This window comes from Bemisia tabaci, chromosome 6 (genome assembly GCF_918797505.1).
Source record: "Bemisia tabaci chromosome 6, PGI_BMITA_v3".
Classification (NCBI taxonomy): Eukaryota; Metazoa; Arthropoda; class Insecta; order Hemiptera; family Aleyrodidae; genus Bemisia; species Bemisia tabaci.
The window spans coordinates 8147763-8153762 of NC_092798.1; the positions used below are offsets into that span (position 1 = coordinate 8147763).

The 6000-nt window shown below is 43.0% G+C and overlaps 1 protein-coding gene across 1 annotated transcript in view; it reads right to left on the reverse strand.

The window, feature by feature from the left end:
- Positions 1–4217, reverse strand: part of Argk1 (Arginine kinase 1) — a 108063-nt gene extending 103846 nt beyond the window's left edge. Inside the window, exon 1 of the mRNA XM_072302028.1 lies at positions 4195–4217. The gene's annotated coding sequence lies outside the window, so the exon portion shown is untranslated. The remainder of the gene's footprint in view (positions 1–4194) is intronic.
- Positions 4218–6000: the final 1783 nt, after the last annotated feature.

The window sequence follows — 6000 nt, forward strand, 5'->3', positions numbered from 1 at the left end:
GAGGTCGGACATGAAATTTTTGACAAAAACTGCGAATTTTGATGTTTATTTCGTCACATTTTGAAGTTCAAGGGGTGCTCCTTGAAGAAAATTTCACGAGAAAACCAATGGAGCCACTTTTAGAACCTCAAAGTTCTGTTTAAACGGAGTTATAAGCGTTTAAAGTTTCCAAATTTCGTCCGACCTCTTCTATTGACTCGATCCACTGTGCGCCATAAGAATGCTTGAAAAACCGAGAGCGGTGTCATTTCGGTGCTTTTCACAGAGATGTCTTGGTTTTTCTTAAAACTTCCACTCTACCCTATTGGCTCGTTTAAAAAAGAGTCATTGCAACCGTCTGCGTCTCGTTCACAAAGGACGGAAATAGATCAAGGCATCCTCGGTCACCGCCTCGACAATCGCGCCAGACGGCCGAGAGACAGCGACTTTGGTCCCAGCCCCTTGATGCAACTATTCGCACCTCCCGGTAGTCTGCGTTGCATATTCGCAATAATGAAGGCGTTTCGTACACTCATGAAATACGGTCATAGACAAAGCGATCCTCCACTGGCCTCAGCGGGTCATTTATTGAAATTTTGTGTTTGTCGAGCGGACATACATGGATTGCATTTTGCAAAAAGGAACCGCTAGCATTGCAATGTTGCTAAGATTGTGCAACTTCTTTTGTCTTGGAGGAAAAACCCGATTTTCCATTAGTAGTTTCTATTTTACTCGCTAAAAACTGTAATTTTAAGACAAAAATTACCATCTAAATTTCATAGTTTTTCACGATTTCCGCAATTTTATTGCAAAAGATGAAGTTGCACAATCTTAGCATCATTGCAATGCTAGTGGTTCCTTTTTGCAAAATGCAATCCACATGACATAGGTTAAATGGCGGAGCGTGATTGGTCGGGTATGTCTCGTCGCTGCTTTGTCGTGCCTTTGTCATACGGAACTCATTGCAAGCTAAAGGCACTTCTTGAGTGCCTACGTTATTCGGTGGGGCGGTGAAGCGAAAAGGAAGGCGAGTATTATAGGAAATCGTAGCACGGTAAATTATCGCATCGCGGGCTCACGGAGCCGCTCTGAAAGAGAATTCTGAAACGATATCGATTGAAATGAGACATTTTCCCGATTATTATGGGTTTTTTCTCTTATCAATTAATAAATATTCTACGAGGTAGCGAAGTATCAATCGGAGCAAATAAGACTTGTAACCTCTTTTGATTATTGCCTCATAGAAATGTTAGGAACCCCTCGACTGACTGTTCCCATCTACTGTCACATGATGACTTTCTTCTGGCAGCTAGTGGGCCCAGCGGGCCGATTACTGAAATTTAAACCAGCCCGATATGACATCGAATTGCGATATATTGCACGGTTAAGATAGGGCTATGTCTTGTCGTAAGCGGCGACATAGAGTCGATGACATTTCAATAATCAACCCGCAGTTCAGCAAAATGAACCAAGTCTTCTGGGCAAGGGATCTACTCTTTCGGTGAATGGATTAGTAGACCTCCCTAAGGATTACTATGTGATTGGCTCCTTTCTCTGCATTGAGTTCATCGACAGATTATTTGAGGGGGGACCAAAGTTTAACTTGGTCCTTTTTTCTGAATTCATCTGGATCGTTTTGAACCCAGGAGAGGGGGGGGGGCAAGCCATTAAAATATAAAAAAATATATTTTCTGCTGCTAAAGTTTCCTCTCTTGATCCAAAGTAAACAACTAAAGGTCCTGTAATTTATTATCAAATTTGAAACGAAGTCTCTTCTCTATGAGAAATAAATAAAAAGTCTACCACAAGTAGACCCCTTGTTTTTCAAAGAAGTTGTCTCGTTTCCGATAAAGTCGACCACATACAATTGAGATGTTGCATGTGTGAGGAATTTGCGATTTGACTATGGATTATGTAAAAGTTTGCGAGAAACACGATGGTGCCACTGGTTTTCTCTGAAATCAACTCCCAAGCTCAAAAAAGCTCTCAAGTTGAGGCCAAAATGGAGGGGATATCCCACGCTATCCTGAGAGTCCACATCTACATCAAGACAAACTCTCCATGCGGAGATAGGGAGCAAATACATTAGCAGGGTTGCCGTGTTTTCAGTTTTGGAGTCCCCAATCAAAGTGGCAGCCCTGTCAATGTATTTGCTCCCTATCTTTGCATAGAGAGTTTGTCTTGATGTAGACGTGGACTCTCAGGATAGCGTGGGATATCCCCTCCATTTTGGCTTCGACTTGAGAGCTTTTTTTGAGCTTGGGAGTTGATTTCAGAGAAAACCAGTGGCACCATCGTGTTTCTCGCGAACTTTTACATAAGAATCAATGGTCAAATCGCAAATTCCTCACACATGCAACATCTCCATTCAAGTGAAGATGACTGCGTTGAGAGTGTCACATGACCGTGTTTTCTGATGCTTGAGTTCTACAGGAGCACGGGCGAGAAAATGATGAAATCTGTACTAACGCCAAGTTTTTACATACATTATTGAAAGAGATACGAACTTCCGAGGAAGATAGTTTAATGCCGTAACAGACCGTGGTGTTGCGGTCCGCGTTTCCTTTCAGCTTGGTTCAATGACGTCCATTACTGTGTTTTTCAGACAACAACTCCCTAAGTTGTGGATCTACTGATAAACCAGATGCTCGACTGAACTAATTTTCTGCAACTAATCTACGATTCTCAACTATCAACACGATTCTGTCAATTGCACCAACTAGCCAACCGAGCCAACAAATTCGTAAAGTAGTCACGTGTGATTTGACCTCAGCATCCAAGTGTGGTTCGCCTGGGCATCCCAGCTAATGAATTTCGTCAAAAATGAATCGGTTGCCCATTTTAGCAATGATTCCGTTAAATAACAATCGCATTGTCCGATTGTTACCCTACTTTTACCGAGGGTCGTTTACGTAATGGGAGAAATCGCAATAAAGTTACTATGCTTTCAAGACTGTCGGTGTGGTTGCCCTTCCACTAATGAAGGCGCCGATCATTTATAGAATGTTTTAGTCACCTCTCGCGCATTTATTATGATCACTTTCATAGCAATACGTTCGGTACTAAGCAGTTTTGGTAACTGACTTGTTCCCTTAATAATTGGTACACCATGTCAATAGATCAAGGGCCATGACAAAGGGGACACGTTAGGTTCCAAAATCAGCAGAGTCAAATGCATCACTGCATTAGGTGCTTGAGGTGAACTCGCAAAACACATTTTTGTTTTAGACTCTAAAATCAATTTTCGATTGGAAATTGCAATTCCACAGTGATATTATCCCATCAGAGTGAAACTTTTCCTTCCAGGTAACCTGAACAGTCAATTTTCTGATGAAACCCGAAGAAAATAACGTATATAAAATTAGGGTTCACGGTGGAAACGTTAGGGTTCACAGTGGATATGGAAACATTAGGGTTCAAAATCGCCCCGAATTAGGGCTCAAATGCATCAGGTGCCTGAAGCGACCTCCTCAACGCACCATGTCGAGATGCACGCATCTAAAGTCAATTTTCTGATGAAACCTGAAGTCCATAAGCCCACATAAAACTTAGGGTTCACAGTGGAAGTGGAAACATCATGGTCAAAATCACCCCGAGTCAGGGCTCAAATGTATCAGGTGCCTGAAGCGACCTCCTCAACGCACTATGTCGCGACGCACGCATCTAGGGTCAGTTTTCTGATGAAACCTGAGGTCCGTAACATGTATATAAGTTAGGGCTCACAGTGGATGTTGAGACATCAGGGTTCAAAATCGCCCCGAGTCAGGGCTCAAATGCATCAGGTGCCTGAAGCGACCTCCTCAACGCACCACGTCGAGATGCACGCATCTAAAGTCAATTTTCTGATGAAACCTGAAGTCCATAACCCACATAAAACTTAGGGTTCACAGTGGAAGTGGAACATCATGGTCAAAATCACCCCGAGTCAGGGCTCAAATGTATCAGGTGCCTGAAGCGACCTCCTCAACGCACTATGTCGCGACGCACGCATCTAGGGTCAGTTTTCTGATGAAACCTGAAGACCGTAAACCATAACGGTAAGTCAAAACCAGGGAGCACAATGGATGTTGAAACATTAGGGATCACAGTGGATGTTGAAACATTAGGATCGCAATGGATGTTGAAACATTAGGGTTCAAAATCGCCCCGAATCAGGGCTCAAATGCATCAGGTGCCTACTCAACGCATTTAGAATTGAGCTCTACGAGAACGTACCTCCATTCGTGCCAGCCCAAGTATCCAAACCACAGGGCGAACATGACGACAGCGTAATCCGTTCGTAGCACCTCGAGCACGCACTTCACAACACCTCACAAGACCCGACTCATCCTGGAGCGGGAATCAGCTGACAGCAAGGGCGAGGGAACACGCTTTCGGCTGGAGTTTCAGCGTTTCAGCGCACGGCGCTCATGCGGCGAGGCTCAAACCGCGGTCCGGGCATCTCTAACCTTAACACTCCGGTGCAAGGAGTCTAAAATTAAATGAAACGCACACCGAGAACGCGAACGCACTCACACAGGCGACGGGAGCGATGCTCCGCGAGAGGCTCCGCTTTTTCTGCGTGAGAGGTTAGAGCCCGCGTCGACGGGGCCGGGGGACCCGCGGGTCTTTGCTCCTTATTGATCGGGACACCTCACCCGCCTGACCTACATTCCCGCTTCATTCATGGTCTGGTCCCTCCGTCATAAACTAGGACTATTAATCAGGCGAGCCGAGTCGAGTCCGCTCGACGAGTCTGGATTCGCGAGTTCGGAATTTTCCGCGAGGAAAATCGATTTCCGGCTCGCTTGCGGTGCACTGAAAAAGTGACTTTGATATGGATAAGATTTAGCAAAAAACAGTTCCCCTGGCTGCTCAACTCCCACCCCCCTCACCCGTAAAAACGATAAATTGCCACTATTATGGAACGCGTTGGCCGATTTCGCTGAAATTCAATAGGAAACCAGTCTTAGTAGATATCTAACTACCATCAAAATTTCAGCTCAAAATATTCATTTTTACTCGAGTTATCGCGTGGACAAAATTAGACCTCCCCCCACTTTGACCCCTCGCTGTGCGAAAAGTAATTAACGTATTCCGATTTTTTCTTCACAGTTTAAAAGTACTCTCAGGGGACTATAAACCCCAGAAGTTCCGTTTCAAGAAACTTAAAAATTAACTGCCGCTCAACGCTCTGAAAACTGAAAAATCCTCACGCTGGCTGAAATACATACATACATACATACATACATACATACATACACCCTTCAAATAACAACTAACTAACTATATATATATGACAGAAAATGAATGACATATATATTCGTGATCTACGACTCGAGATCGGTGCTCTTTACATGGTCCCAGGTCTAGGTCCCACCATGAGGGAGAACGCAATAGGGTATCTTTCCTACGGAAAATACACTATACGGAACCAGCGTGATTACAGGGTCGTAAAAAGTGGCTCTTTCATAGTTGGATTGCATTTTGCAAAAAGGGACCACTAGCATTGCAATGATGCTAAGATTGTGCAACTTCATCTTTTGCAATAAAATTGCGGAAATTGTGAAAAACTATGAAATTTAGATGGTAATTTTGTCTTAAATTTACAGTTTTTAGCGAGTAAAATAGAAACTATGAATGGATAATCGGGTTTTTCCTCCAAGACAAAAGAAGTTGCACAATCTTAGTAACATTGCAATGCTAGTGGTTCCTTTTTGCAAAGTGCAATCCAGTTAGCTAAAAAATCTCCCAGAATATCAAATACTTTTTGCATCACACACTGAAAAAAAAGTAGCTTGGATCAAGCATGATAATTCTTGAATTTGCGGCCAAGAATTTGCTTTATCTTGCTTTAGGCTGACTTTTTCTTGATTCAAGAAAAATAATGCTTGGATTAAGCAAAAAAGTGGCTTATATTAACCAGAAAAATTCTTGATTTAAGAGGAAAGACTTCTTGGCGGCAAATTTCAGATTCTTTTTTTTTTCCAGTGCACCAAAAAATTGCTAATTTTAAAGAAAACAATTGTGAAACTTCCTCTT